Source organism: Macaca thibetana, chromosome 8 (genome assembly GCF_024542745.1).
Source record: "Macaca thibetana thibetana isolate TM-01 chromosome 8, ASM2454274v1, whole genome shotgun sequence".
NCBI lineage: Eukaryota > Metazoa > Chordata > Mammalia > Primates > Cercopithecidae > Macaca > Macaca thibetana.
Genome location: NC_065585.1, coordinates 122350634 through 122366442, shown reverse-complemented (window position 1 = coordinate 122366442; position 15809 = coordinate 122350634). Strand labels below are relative to the sequence as shown.

At 38.7% G+C, this 15809-nt stretch overlaps 1 long non-coding RNA gene across 1 annotated transcript; it reads left to right on the top strand.

Annotated features, from left to right (window-relative positions):
- The first annotated feature begins 3463 nt into the window (after positions 1–3463).
- On the top strand, positions 3464–14980 carry LOC126961298 (uncharacterized). Its single transcript, XR_007728250.1, has 3 exons — positions 3464–3632; positions 13302–13426; positions 13645–14980. It is a non-coding gene; the product is annotated as an uncharacterized LOC126961298 (long non-coding RNA).
- Positions 14981–15809: the final 829 nt, after the last annotated feature.

The window sequence follows — 15809 nt, the reverse complement described above, 5'->3', positions numbered from 1 at the left end:
AAGTGATCTACCCACCTCAGCCTCCCAAAGTGCTGAGATTACTGGCATGAGCAACTGATTCCCAGTCAGTAGTTTTTTGTTTTTGTTTTTGTTTTTTTACTATAAAATACAGCCTTGTCTAAATTGTAACTGATTTTTTAAAAATATACACTAAACTTAGTGCTTAACAAATGAATAGAGAAGTATAATTTGATGTTCTTTTCACTGATTTCTGTTATTATCACAGCATAATCTAACTATCATTTCATCACTGGGCTTCAAATTAGTTATAAACATATTCCTCTTGACAACATGGAAGACGCAATGTAGGCACTGAAAATACACACATTTGTTGCCCTGAAGAGTCGTATTAAGGCAACGCTAGAGGCCTGCAGAGGGTCTGAAAGGAGAGGCTAAGAGGGAGGCACATACAGGCCAGAATAGAAGAAATATTTAAGAAATTTGCAAACCCCATGTGTGTGTGTGGGTGGGGTGGTGAGCAATAAAGATTTTATAGAAAAGCTACCATTTGGGGTAAGCCTTACCGGACCCTTGGGATGCCAACAGGTGGAGATGGAGAAGTACATTCCAGGTGGGGACAGCAGGTGCCCCAGTGCCTGCGGACATTCAGGTTCCTCCTGCTGGGCTCTGCACAGCTTCCTGCTGCCACCCTCCTTTTCCCTGGCCCAGCCGGGGGTCCACCAATTAAAGGGGGCCACCTGGGGGCTCCCCAGTCCCTCTGCTGTCTTCGTGTCGCCCTGTTCCCTGGCCTGGTGCCCACCTGCCCTTTCTCTCTCTCTCTTTTTTTTCTCACCTTTTCCTTCCCCCACTTCATCTTTTTCTCCTTCTCCCCCACTCTCCCTCCCTCTCTTCCCCTTTTTTCTCTTATTTCCCTCCTCTCTCTCCCGTATCTCTTTCCCCCTAGCTTTTTCTCTCTATCTCCCTCTCCCCCACCTCTTTCTCTCCTTTCTTTTCCCCATCCCTTCTCTTTCCCTTTTTCTCCCTCTTGTCCCCCCTTCTTTCATTTCCCTCTCCCCCTCCCTTTCAATCCCATTTCTCTCCTGTCTCTCTCCCCAGTCTCTTTTCTCTCCTTCTCTCCCTTTCTCCCTACTCTCTATTTCCCTCTCTCTATCCTCTCCCCATCCTCTTTCTTTCCCCCCTCTCCTCTCTCCCTCCTTTGTATCTCTCCCACTCTCCTTTTTCTTCTCTCTTTCTCTCCTTCTTTCTCCTTTCTCTCCCCTCTTTCCCTCTCTGTCTCCTCTATCTCCCCCCTCTTTTTCTCTCCTGTTCCTCTCCCTCCCTCTCCCTTCTCTCTGTCTCCCTCTCCCTGTTCCCCTCTTTCCCTCTCCTTCTCCCTCCCTCATCTCCCCTGTCTGGATACTTCATGACTGATTTTTTTAACTCCATAGGAAAAAATGTTTCATTTTTATGAATAAGAGAGAAAAGGATTTCTCTTCCCAAACAGATCTGCAATTATTTGAAATGCACACAAACTGTTTCTCTTAGCAGAGGAACTGGTCCCTAGAAACTGACAGTTTCCCCCTAAATTTTCTTCTGGCACCAAACTTTATCTCTATCCTTATTTACCATAAAAACAACATTGTACACCCTAAAAGAAATGTCAAGACATTATAAAGAGCAAAAATCTCACCCATAATCTCACCTGCGACCCTAACATACTCTTCCCAACCTAACAAAATTATTAGCAATTCTTGGATTCCCTCCAAATCTTCACTCATATGCACTGATTTCACACAGCTGTAATTGTTAACCCTGCCTCTACTAAAAATACAAAAATTAGCTGGGCGTGGTTGTGCACACCTGTAATTCCAGCTATTTGAGAGGCTGAAGCATGAGAATCCCTTGAACCTGCAAGGCGGAGGTTTCAGTGAGCCAAGACCACGCCACTGCACTCCAGCCTGGGCCACAGAGTGAGACTCCATTTCGGGGTGGGGGTGGGAAGTCTGTAGATAATGGAAGGAAGAAGAAGAGTATGGAAAATAATTTATAAGCACAAAATAGGCCTGGAGCTATCCTGGCACCCTCCCAGGACGGTCCCTCACCGGGGATACTTCCTGTCTCCCTGTGGCCAGAGCAGCATTTTGAAGTTGTCAGAAAAAGTGTGGAGATGCTGGCCCAATTTCTACCCCTCAGCCTAGAGAGAGGAGGAAGTTCTTTTGCTCACAGCTGTCCAAGTCTGGCTGTTCAACCCCTCCCAGTCCCAGGATTGACCTTTCCCTCGTTTCAAGAGAAGCTTACTCCCACCTGGAGGCTCTGAGCGCCAATACAACCCATCATTAAATTACCCAAAGTAGGGTTTTCTAGCCTAAATAGGGGCAGGTGAGGCAGCTCCGATTCAGCCCTCTGCATTTTGAATTTCTAGGTTTCAAAAAAACAATCTCAAAATTGGTGTCACTTGGGTTCATCTTGTTATACTGAGTTGGCCAGGCTTGTCTCAAACTCTAGACCTCAGGTGATCTGCCCAACTCCTCGGCCTCCCAAACTGCTGAGACTACAGCCGTGAGCCCCCATGCTGGGCCTATCCACAGGCTTTTACTAAAGACACTTAAAGGTTACAGCCTGGTCTTTCTTATCTGAGTTAGTTTCCTATGACTAAGTCATAGGAAACTATGAACAGATTCACAAACTTGTCTTAACACAACATAAGTTTGTTCTCTCGCAACGCTGCAGGCCAAAAGCCAAAATCAAGGTGTCGGCAGGACTGTGCTTCTTACAAGGGCTTGGGCAGAATCCTTCGTTCTGTCTTCCAGCTCCAGGCCCCTGTGTTCCTTTACTTGTGACTGCATCACTCTACTCTGTCTCTGTTTCCACGTGTCCTTGCCTCCGTGCCTGTTTTCCCTCTTCTCCTATGTGAACATGTCATTGGAATTAGAGTGCACCCTGGTAATCTAGGATGATCTCATCTTGAGATGCTTAACTTCATTACTTTGCAAAGATCCTATTTCCAAAGAAGGTCACACTCACAGATTGCAGTAGGACATAATTCTTTTTGAGGGGGGCCCATTCAATGTGCTATCATTGTGGTGTGGGAAATTCAAGACAGAAACTGCACCACCTTGGAGACAAACTGGACAACTGCAGAGCAGCTCCCCTACAGCCAGAGCTGGGGGAACAGCTGGGCACAGTGGAGGTCTCACAGAGCACCAGGAGTAAAGCAATAGTCAAAGTAAAGCTATGACAGGAGACCAAATCCCAGGACCCGGGATGAGTTATATCTTAGGAATATCTGCCCATGAAGGCAATGGGCAGCAGGATCCCACTTTGAGGTGCAACTGCTGATTCTGGTTCCTTCCAAGATGGTAAACCAGTAGGACAACTGGATCCCTCCCTAAGATCAACCCTGGAGGAGCTGCAGAGGAGAAACAGGGCACAAGAGGGCCAGACAGGGCTGTGGAGAGCAGGGAAGAAAAAAACAAACTGTTAAAGTTCTGTTGCTCCCTCTCCCCCAACATGACCCTGGGACATATAGCAATGGCCCCCATACCTGGAAGGACTCAGGCTCTGAATCCAGCACCTTCAGGAATCAAGTGAGGTCACCCCAGAGGCCCTATGTTTCAGAGAGACTGAGGAAAATAGGTGGATCTAGGTAAAATCAGTCGCTGCTCCCCTCCTCATCTAAACCCTCAGCGCAGGTGAGTCAGGATGCAAATGTAAGCAGGGTTCCCTTCTGATGCTGCTTCTCCCCAGGGTGAGGACAGAAGGTGACAGGGTGGCTTGAGTTATTTAGGGGCCGGGGTAGAGGTGTCACTCCAGTTCTCTTGTGCTGGACAGTCCTTCCCGGGCATATCTTCTCCATTACATCCACACTAAGCTCACAGGGACTCACAGCTACAGGGTCTGTTTCCCTGAATACTCATTTCCTTACAAAATATCCACTATCTCTGGTGGTGAAGGGAAGAGGCACATGTGCCAAAATAAAAAGACATTGTAAGGCCCAATCATTTCAAAACATGTTAGGTTATTGTGTGCACCGGAAGTAAAATAATTAGAAGCAAAATAATTAGAAAGCCAATCATTTTAAATTAGCCAAGAAAACTTAAAGAGAGGTTGCAAAGAATAATTTTCAAACAGTTAAAGATGACTGTCATACAAATCATGGTGAACATGTATTTTAACTCAGATTTAACTCCAAAAGAATGCTAAAGTTGGTTCAAATGAGAATTTGAAAGATGGGGTATGTATGTATAGTCAATGGAAGAAAGAGTACTTGCTTTTTAATTTGGTGCTAAATCAGACACCAAATCAGTTAATGTCTTACAGAGCAAAAGAAAACAAAAATATAACCTTTAAGGTATTCTTTTCTACTAGACAGAAATTCATTTTTATTTATCGATTATTGACAGATTAACCTGTAGCTTCACACAATATGAAGCCTAAGCAGTTATACAAAGAATAAGTCAAAAGCAATTCTCCTAAGAGTTAGATAATCTTTGAATGGAACTAAACAATGCTCCAGCATGACACTAAAAGGACGTGCACTTTTCCTTTGCCTTAGTTCCAAGTTTCAGACAATCTTTCTTAACAGAGATAAAAGAGGCCTGGCCCAGTGGCTCACACCTGTAATGCCAGCACTTTGGGCAACTGAGGTGGGCAGATCACCTGAGGCCAGGAGTTCGAGACCATCCTGGCTAAGAGGGTGAAATCCCATCTCTACTAAAAGTACAAAAAATTAGCTGGATGTGGTAGTATGTGCCTGCAATCCCAGCTATTCAGGAGGCTGAGGCAGGAGAATCATGTGATCCCGGGAGGTGGAGGTTGCAGTGAGCCAAGATTGCACCACCGCACTCCAGCCCAGACCACAGTGCAAGACTCGGTCTCAAAAAAAAAGAGAGAGAGATAAAAGAAGATAAGAGATAAGAGATTGAATGAATGAAGAATGAAAAGGCTAATTAATAAAAACCATAAAAGAAGTTAAGAGAAATGGAGAATAGAAGTTAAAGTGCTGAAATGTCAATTAAAAAGAAGTACCAGAGAAAGAAACAAATAGAAAAGAGAAAATATTAGAATAGTGAGCTGTATTTTCTAAAATTTTCTTTTAAATAAAGATCTCAGATAGAAAAAAAATCCATAAAGGAAGAGATAAGGAAAAGCCCACATTCAGAGAGACTATTAAAAAATTTAAGGATATATCCCTAATTATATATGTGGAAATTATAAAAATTTACAAAGGAAAAGAGCATACAACATTCAAAAAACAAAAATCTAAAAGCAAGAAACAGATTTTATAAAAAGCAACACTGAATGCAAGATGACAATAGAGTAATAATTTCAAAGTATTCAGAAAAATAACCATAAAATGTAGAGTATTATATTTAGCCAAAGAGTCCTTTGAATATGAGGGCATGACAAATAATCTAGGTAGACCAAGGCTCAAATAAATGGCTCTAGAAAGACCCACACTTAAAATAGTTAAACTACCTAAATAAACTACCTGAATAAACTACCTAAATAAAGAAGAGAAAAGTCCAAATGTTGCAAAAGAGGAATGAAGTAAGGTGATGAAATCTTTTGTAAGCAGAAAATACAGGACAAATTAAAATATCAAAATTTTATAAATAGGCCCAAATATGTAAATAATTAAAATGTATTTTAGACAATTATTAAACAAAAATTGGCAGGTTGAATTTTTTCAATACTGGCATCTGTTGCCTAAAACAGAAATTCTAAAGAAAAAAAAGTTGAAAAAGAATGGAAAAATGTATCAGGCAAAATCTAAACAAAGATTATACAGATATTTTAATACGGTTTAAACAAGATTACTAGAAAAAAATTATTAGTGATAAGAGCTATTTCATGTGATTAAAAGTTTTGATACACCAAAACCATTTAGCAATTTTTAAAACTTTATTGCTCTAATATTCTCAAAATATACAAAGAAAAAGTGATAAAACTGCTAAAAATTTTTGATTAAATCACCATTATAATAGGAAATTTCAACATATCTCTCTACTTGATAGGTCAAATAAAGGAAGATTATCCAAAATAAAGATAATATGTACAACACAAAGAATTTGACTTAATGGACATATGTAGTGTCTTCACTAACTTTATAATGTACATTTTCAAGCTTATATAAAATATTTACAAAATTATGAGTAATAGAGTAATAATTTCAAAGCATTCAGAAAAATAACTATAAAATTTAGAGTATTATATTTAGCCAAAGAGTTTTGAATATGAGGGCATGACACTCCCTAATTATATATGTGGAAATTATAAAAATTTACAAAGGAAATTTGTACATTTCCTAGGCACACATGAAAACCCTCAACAAATTTCAAACTGTATCATACATACCTTGGTTTCTGATCATAGCTCATTTATGTTAAATATAAACAAAAAAAATTCCCACAATTTGAAAATTCAGAAATGCATTGTGCTTAGTTAATAAGTTAAAGAAGAAATGATAATAAAATATATGTCTTATATAAGTTTTTATATTTTTACTTTTTAATTGTAAATTGACAAATTATAGTTGTGTGTATCTATGGGGTACAAAATGATGTTATTATTTATGAATACCATGTGCAATAATTAAATCAATCTAATTAACATGTATCTATCACCTGAAGTAGAGTCATGCACCACATAGTGATGTTTAGGTCAATAAAGGACCAAATATATGATGATGGTCCCATAAGATTATAATACTGTATTTTTTCTGTACCTTTTCTATGTTAAGATATGCTTAGATACACAAATACTTACCATTGTGTTACAGTTGCCTTCAGTAGTCAGTACAGTAGCATGATGCACAGGTGTGTTGCCTGGGAACAATAGGCTGTATCATATAGCCTGGGTATGTAGTGGACTATACCTCCTAGATTTGTGTAAGTGCACTTTATGATATTCATACGATATAATTGCCTAACCATGCATTTCTCAGAATATATCCCCATCTTCATGAATTTCTTACATTAACATTTTGTAAACATTCACCTCCTTGGTTAAATTTATTTTTCTAAGTATTTTTTAAAGCTATTGTAAATGGAATTGTTCTCTTGATTTCTTTTTCAGAAAGTTCATCATTAGTGTATAGAAATGCTATTTGTTTTACTGTTGATTTTGAATCCTGCAATTTTACTGTCTTTGTTTATTAGTTCTATCAGTTTTTTGGGGGGTTTTTGGGTAGAATCTTTAGGGTTTTCTATACATAAGACCATATCAACGAACAGTGACACTTTCACATCTTTCTTTCCTATTTAGATGCATTTTACCTTTATCTCTTAACTAACTGCTCTGGCAAGGACTTCCAATACTTTGTTGAGTAGAAGTGGCAAGAAGGAGTGGGAATGTTTGTCTTGTTCCAGATCTTAGAAGAAAAGATTTCAATTTTTCACCATTGGGTACAATGTTCGCTGTGAACCTCCCCCACATGGTTTTTATTGTGTTAAGTTGCATTCCTTCTATACATTATTTATTGAGAGTTTTTGTCATAAAACGGCATTGGATTTTTTCAAATGCTTTTCTGAATCTAATGAGATGACCATATGGTATTTGTCCTTCGTTCTGTTAATATGATGCATCACATTTACTGATTTGCCTATGTTGAACTATGCTTACATCCCAGGGATAAATCTCCTTTGATCATGGTGAATGATCATTTCAATGTGTTGTTGAATTTGATTTGCTAGTATTTTGTTGAGGATTTTTGCATCTGTTTCATAATAAAATGTTTAATGATTCAGAATTGAATGACAATGAAAATAATTGATAATGTATTAACAATTGATAACATATGATAATGATAATCAAAACCTTAGGGTACAGTCAAAATAGTAATTCAAGATGTAAACACCTGTGTTGGAAAATAATGACACCTCAAATTAATGAGCTAATTGTTTGTTATTTCAATGAACAAAACAATAAGCCAAAAATAATAAATAAAATGGAAGAGATAATAAAAATACTAATGGAAGTTAACAATATAGGAAACAAACATATAACACAGGATGTCGGCAAAGCCAAAGTTGATTTGTCAAAAACAAAAAACTTGAGAAGCCTCTGAAAACTAACAAGAAAATGAAAGAAACCACAAGTGAAAAATACTGTGACTGAAAAAGGGGAGAATCTGCAAAAAAGTACTTGAGATAAAGAGATTAAATGACATGCCCATGTTCCTAGCAGCACTACCCAAAATAGCTAAAACACAGAAGTAACCCAAGGCCCATCAACAGATGAAAGCATAAACAAAATGTGGGATATACATACAATAAATTATTCAGCCTTAAAAAGGAAAGAAGTTCTGACATATGCTCCAACACTGATGAACCTCAAGGACATTATGCTAAATGAAATAAGCCAGTCACAAAAAGACCAATATTATATGATTCCACTTATATGACATACTTATAAAAAGTCAAAATCACAGAGACAGAAAGTATAATGGTGGTTGCCAGTGGCTGAGGGAAAGGGGAATAGGGACTTATTGTTTCATGGGTATAGAGTTTCTGTTTTACAAGATGAAAAGAATTATGGAGATGGATGGTGGTAATGTTTGCACAGCATTATAAATGTATTTACTACTGCTAAGCTGTACACTTAAAATGATTAAGATGGTAAATTTTATGTTATGTGTATTTTGCCACAATAAAAAAATTAGGAAAAATTGTAAGTCATAATAAAATCAAACTACCAACAACTGCTTGCCAGTAATTTTGAAAACTTAGATGAAGTGAATAAACTCTTATAAAAAAAAGTAACAAACTAGAACAACTCAAAAAGACATTAAAACATTAAACAGCCTTACAACTATTAAATAAATTAAAACTGTGCCTTAAAATCTTCCCACAATTAAAATATTTGACTATTAATATTTTTCTAAACTTTTAAGAAATAAACAATTTTGAGTTTTTCAAATACTTGCAAAAAATAGAAAAGGGGGCATGTTCCCCAGCTTATTTATGAGTTCAGAATAGCCCAAATACTAAAACCACAGAAAGCAAAACTTTCATGTCATTCCATTTTTAATATGAATGCAAATAGTTTTTAAAATATTTAAAAAGTCCACGTAATCTAAAAACATATTTAAAAGAAAATACACTTTGACCAAACCGATTTTATCCCAGGTATGCAATAATGATTTAATACTTTGAAAATTAAGAAATATAATTCACCACATTGAGAGATTACTAGGAATACATATATAATTTTTTAGTTAATACAGGAAAATAATTTGACAAAACTCAACATCCACTCATAATAAATTATCATTAAATTAGTAGTAAACAAAAACTTTCTTATCTTATGAAGAATATGTGTTTTAAAATCTAGGTAAAATATGATCCTATATTTGTAGATTGTAGAATAATTACAATTCCCACTCATATTCCAGCTTGTACTGGAAATCGTAGACAGCAAAATAAATCAAGAAAGAAATTAGACTTATAAGGATTTGTAGAGGATGTAATTTTTTAAGTGGACAACCTGGAAGAATCTACAGATAAATGACAAGAATGGGAGTATTTAGCAAAGTGTCTGGATATGTAATAACATCAATTGATAATGCGTCAAGAAACAACTGGAAAATATAAACACAGAACACCATTGACAGCGGTATCAGAGAAGAGCTAAGACTGTATTTAACAAAAGACATGCAAGATTCCATAAGGATAATTTTTAAATTGTATTAGATATTTTAATAGAAGTAAAGAAATGGAGAAATTGATAGATTAGAACAGAAAATAAAATAGGCCAGGCGCAGTGGCTCAAGCCTATAATTCCAGCACTTTGCGAAGCCAAGGCGGGTGGATTACCTGAGGTCAGGAGTTTGAGATCAACCTGGCCAACATGGTGAAACCTCATCTCTACTAAAAATACAAAAATTAACCCGGCATGGTGGTGGGTGCCTGTAATCCCAGTTACTTGGGAGGCTGAGGCAGGAGAATCACCTGAGCCCAGGAGGCAGAGGTTGCAGTGAGCCAAGATCACACCACTCCACTCCAGCCTGAGTGACAGAGCAAGACTCCATCTTAAAATATATATATTCTTCAAAATATTATTTAAGGAAGGTGAAAAAAATTTACAAATTGGGAGAAGATATTTCTATTATTCAGCTCCAACAAACAATTACATATAGAAAATAAGTCTCTTCCAAATCAATAGAAAAAGTACAAATTATCAGTTAGAAAAATAGACAAATGTACAAATGGGTATTTCACAGAAGAAATGCATGGCTAAAAATCACAAGATGTATTTAATTATAGAAATGAATACTAAGACCACTATGAGATACCATTTTATAGTTAATTAGCAAAATATGTACAAGTTTAGCAAAATCAAGATTAAAAAAGACATGAATTCATAGGATCACATTGCAACTGAGACTGATGCAATAAATTGCATAAATGGTTGTCCATCAGTTGTTTTTCAAAGTGCAACTACTTTAAACAACAGTTTGGTAATATTTCCTAAATTTGATCATTTATACAACCTATAACCCAGCAATTCCACTCCTAATTAAATACCCAAAAGAAATTTATGGGCCAGGCACGGTGGCTCATCCCTGTAATGCCAGCACTTTGGGAGGCTGAGGTGGGCGGATCACCTGAGGTCAGGAGTTCAAGACCAGCCTGACCAACATGGAGAAACCCTGTCTCTACTAAAAATACAAAATTAGCTGGGCGTGGTGGCGCATGCCTGTAATCCCAACTACTAGGGATGCTGAGGCAGGACAATCCCTTGAACCTGGGAAGCGGAGGTTGCGGTGAGCTGAGATCGCACCATTGCACTCCAGCCTGGGGAACAAGAGTGAAAGCCTGTCTCAAAAAAAAAAAAAGAAAAAGAAAAGAAAAAAGAAATTTATGAGCATATACAATAGGAAATTGATACAAAAACGTTCAAATTGTCACTATTCATCTTAGCAAAAAAAGCTGAAACTACCCAAATGCTCATCAATGGGAGAAAGAATTAACCAAGTATAAAAGGGTGAAATCACATATTATAAACAGAGGAAGTGAATAAGCTATAATTTGTGAAAATAAAGATAAATCTTAGCAATTTAATGTTAAATGGGAAAGTTAGCCCCCAAAAGATTACATAAATCTACATATCATTTTTATAGTCTAAAATAACTAAAATCAAAATACACTTTCTAGGACTACAGAGGTGAAATAAAGCCATTTTTAAAATAAAGCAAAAACATGATGCATACAAAATTCAGGATAAGACTTGCCTCAGATGGAAGAAACCAGAAAAAGTGAAGGGGTGGAGGTACCCATATGGTTAGATTGGGGTTATTACCAATGGCTGAGCTTTTATTTGCTTTTATTTGCATTGATGGTTTTGTGAGTGCTCGTTATATTATTAAAAATAACTAAATAAATCCCCATGATGAAACTGAGTGATGTACTGAGGATAGGATTGATCCAATTCTGCAGACCTAAGGTCCACAGAGAGTTTAAAAATAGGAAAAACATTAAAATGCAATTTGGTGGAGATATTATCAGATGTGAAGTCACTTAGGAGTAAGGGAAAAGTTGCAAAAGAAAAAGTAAAATGGAATGAAATAAATAAGCAGGAAGTAAAGAAATAAATAATAGATGGGAAGGGACTTTCACCACCATCTTTTGAGTTGCACGTCCAGATGTTTGCTGATCCACAATACCATTGAGCCATTCTCGCCTTTGGTGATAAAGGCAGTTAGTGTGAAAACGCGCTGTTCTATTATAAAGAGATATTGCTAGGTTGAACTCTTCTTTCTAGGGCAGCTTCTACTAGAAGGCAGTTGCTAAATGTTTCTAGAGGGAACCAGCTGTGGGAAAACTATTAATTAGCCTCAGTCATTATATGCAGATTAAATTGGCTAACTCAATATAGAAAGCAGATACGAGGAGTTGGGGTGATGTTCTTTTGATACGGTAAGAAAAGCATACAAGGTTTTATTATTCCCAGTGGAGCAGAAAGAGGATTTTCACTCAGAAAAAGCTGAACGTAGCTCCAAACTAAAGAAATAAGACAGGATAGGCTGGGCACGGTGGTTCACACCTGTAATCCCAGAACTTTGGAAGGCCGAGGTGGGCGGATCACCTGAGGTCAGAAGTTCAAGACCAGCCTGACCAACATGGAGAAACCCCATCTCTACTAAAATATACAAAATTAGCCGGGTGTGGTGGTGCATGCCTGTAATCCCAGCTACTCAAGAGGCTGAGGCAGGAGAATCACTTGAACCCAGGAGGCGGAAGTTGCAGTGAGCCGAGATCATGCCATTGCACTCCAGCCTGGGCGACAAAACAAGACTCCATCTCAAAAAAAAAAAAAAAAAAAAAAAAGAGAGAGAGAGAAATAAACAGGATATTCCTCAATTTGGGGAAGGAATAGACTATCCCTGAAGGAGGAGGTAAACTGTCAGCTGAGATACGCTTTGAGTCTTTAGAAGCCCAAACTCACAAAGCTGAGGTTCAGAAATGGGTAGAACGCAAACAACCAAAATATAGTTTGGTGTGAGTTCCAAAACATAAGTTGATATTTAAAATAATTACAGTAAAGATTAGTCAGAAATTACACATAAATATATCACGTAATGTTTTTCATTAAAAAAAAATCTAAACTATATCAAACCTTCCCATCACTAAAACTAAAAGGAGTGATCTTGAACCCCTAGGTATCCAAGGGTCTGGCAAGTGCCTACTGCAAGCATGTTTTTTACTTGAAGTCTCATTTTTAATCTTAAAATTTCAGACCAATTTTGGATTCCTCTAGGTATATATTCAGGTTTTTTTTCAATAGCAAAACATTTTAAATGACTTACTAATAAGCAAAAACGAATAGTTCAGGTATACCACGCTAAGTCTATGGTCTTACATCCACTGGTTTATCAACACATATTCTATCTTGAGAAGAATCACTATAATTAACTTTTTCTGATTTAACTTTTGCCTGAATGTGATTTATTATTTAGTAAAAATATGTTATTTCAGATGTGTACTTGGAAATTTAGAAACATAATTCTCAGAAGGTTGAAAAGAAATGAAATAAGTGCCCAAATTCAGAAACAGGCCCTTCCGTTTGCTTTTGGTACCCACTCATTTTCACACCCGTGAAATGTGCATATGAATATCTACCTTTGACAGAGACTTGGTTAACTGTTCACCAAACTCCTTCCCCTCTTTCTGGGAGTAGACTACATTTCCCAGCTTCCCCTGCAGTTGGGCGTGGCCGTGTTCCTGAGTTTTGACCAAAGCCACAGGAAGAAGAAAGGATGACTCATGCAGGCTGGGACATAAAACAAAAATTTTAAGATACGCCGAAGTTATTCCTCTTTCTCTCTCTTCCCTTTTCGACAATCTTTTTTCCACACCTAGGGCCACCTTGGAAGCCACGTGTTAACACTTAGTGATCCTCATCAGCCAAGTCCCTAATGCATGGAAAAGAACCTCCTGACCCCAGTCCCCACAGACTGGACTTTTCCTTTGCAAGAAATAAGGATGTATTGTATTAAGCCACCATGTTCTTCTATTACAGAAGATTAAGCAGTGCTTAAATTAACATATACCACCCCCCAAAAAAAAGCATGGTCAAGAATGAGATAACTTACATAAAGTAATTAGCATCTAATGTCACGGAATGTGGATTTCTGTCAAGGTGAGGCCATGGGACCCTGGAACAATGCTGCCACTTCCTATCAATCTATTTCTTAAATTGCAGGGTAAAGTTAACCGTAAATAACAAAGTCATGGAGTCAAGCTTTCACAATTGGCCACCACGTTCCTAAGGCATTTGAATTGTATGTATTGACAGGAAAAAGCAGGAAGGAGTGGAGACAGAAGAGGGGGAGAATGTAACCTGAGTTGGAAGGTGTAATATTTAAATGTATTTGCAAACCTGGTTTGGGCCAAAAGGGGTAGGAGAAAGAGAAGAATCATTTGCTGAGATCTATTATATGGCAATTGGAGGACTACAGAATTCACAATTCACATCTGTTGTCTTATTTCTTTCTCATAATCCCAAAGATAGTTCTAAAGGTACACATTATTGTCTCCGTTCACAATTAAGAATTGATGCTCCAAGAAGAAAGATCTCACAGTGTATAGGCAACAGACCTGGGATTGAAACCTGTTTTGGTGGGTGTTAATGTCCTTGTTCTTTCTGATGTAAGCATGTAACCTTTCCACATCTCTGATTCAATGCTCAAGATAGGCCAAGCCATGCTGCTCGTAAGACAGGGCGCCTGTGATGACACAAGTCATTAATGCAAGTGTTAAGTGCCATGCAAGCGCAGAGGCCACTTCAAATGGGCTTTCTGAAATGAAAGCTGGGCTGAGACAGAGCTCACTTTCAAAGGGGACTGGTTTAAGTGGCCAAACTCTCAAGAAGAAAGGAATTAAAGGAAGAGCCTTTCTGCTGGGCTGGCAAAACTTTAGGTTCATGAATTCAGGAGGAGACTGAGGAGGAGAAAACAGGGTTTTAGACTGCAGCCTCAGGAGCTGCCTGCACCTCTCAGGCCAGGAGGCTGGCTTTTCCAATGGTGCGATTAAGCTATTCTACCCAGCCCTACCACTCATTTTCAATTAATCTGCACTAACGAATTCAACAACCAAAATGCATTTGCTGATTGAGGTGCTTGCTGACCAGGTCATTCCCGCTCCCTTGTCTGACAGCTGGTTCTCCCTACTGTGCCAAGGTAAAGTAGGGTAGTAGAGGCCTCTGCTCCCCTCATCCCCTGCTGCGCCTGAGGGGAATGCCCAGTGGGCAAGAAAAGGCCCTGCCCGGGAGAGAATGTTCATAATATATTACTAAGTCACAGACAGATATTGCTCCTCCAGGCACAGTCTTTCATGTTTTTTTTCTAAGTGAAAGCTCATGACCATCCCAGCCATATTATCTCCCTGGCCCTTCGAAGCTGTTATGTAATGGCAAGGGCATTAAACTCAGGCCAGGAAATTCTTGATACAGAACCCAGACTCTTGTTTATAACTGGATTGACTTTGGAAAGTGACTGCCTTCCTCTCGGTTTGCTCATCTGGAAAATGAAACTAATGGACTGACCTTGGAGTCATGGTGAAGTGTCCGTGAATGCAATCAACATCTCAGTTACTTCTTCTATACTGAGGGGCATGGCCAGTTGGGCATGGGGAGATGGTATCCTAAGGGAAGCTTGAGTTTACCAGTGGGTGGTAAATGTACAGAGTACAAAGAATGGGGGTGAGGGTGGGTCAGGGGGAGCTGGGAGTAAGGCGTCTACTGGCAGGAGATGGGCTGGAAGAGATGGTGGTGGAGGAGGTGGGTGGCTGAGGAGTTGAGAGGCTCATTGAAGGAATAAATAGACAAGACAGGAAAATGAGACTCTAGGCAGGAGTGGAGAATAAGAAGGAAGGAAGAACAGAACAAAGCAGAAAGACAGTGGTAAGCTGGGGGCTCAGCCTCCCTTTCTGTTCCTGCCTCTCACCCTCTGCAATGGCAGCCTTACAAAGGACGATGACTTTTGCAGGCGCCGCCTGTGGAGATGGGGTAGAGGACTCTCCAAAAGCCATGTACAGCCTTCAGGTTTCTTTTGTCTTTTTTTTTTTTTTTTTTTTTTTTTTTTTTGGCAACAAGGGCCTGACAAAACCCGCCGCCTGGCCAGGATTCCTTTGTCTGTGCAGATGCAGAGAAAGGGAATCAGCTAGACCCAGGGGAGTCACTGCCACCATCACCTGGGAACCAACTCTGGAGGCCGAAGCCCAGTCCATCCCCTGATCATAGCACTGCCCTCGAGGCTGAGGGTTTTAAAACAAAAAGAAAGAAAAAAAGGCCCCAGTGCCTTTCTCCAGGGGAGAGCAGGGACTTAGAACAGCTGGGAAGTAACCTCAGACACTGGGGTTTCCCCAAGT